The following is a 234-nucleotide window of genomic DNA, read 5'->3' on the forward strand; positions in this document are numbered from 1 at the left end:
AATTCAGAAATGTACTTAAATTCAGTGATTAACTTAAATTTATTAAAAATTTATCTGGATTCAAGTAAAGTTGATCCGAATTTAAGAAAACGTATGATTAAAATTTGAAATTCAGACATTTTCCTTAAATTTAGACAAATCTTTGCTGAATTTAAGTTCATCTCTGAATTTAAGTAGATTTCTGAATTTAAGGCTGCATTTAATAATTTAATATATTTTAAAATATTCTTTTTT

This window comes from Belonocnema kinseyi, chromosome 4, assembly GCF_010883055.1.
Source record: "Belonocnema kinseyi isolate 2016_QV_RU_SX_M_011 chromosome 4, B_treatae_v1, whole genome shotgun sequence".
Lineage (NCBI taxonomy): Eukaryota > Metazoa > Arthropoda > Insecta > Hymenoptera > Cynipidae > Belonocnema > Belonocnema kinseyi.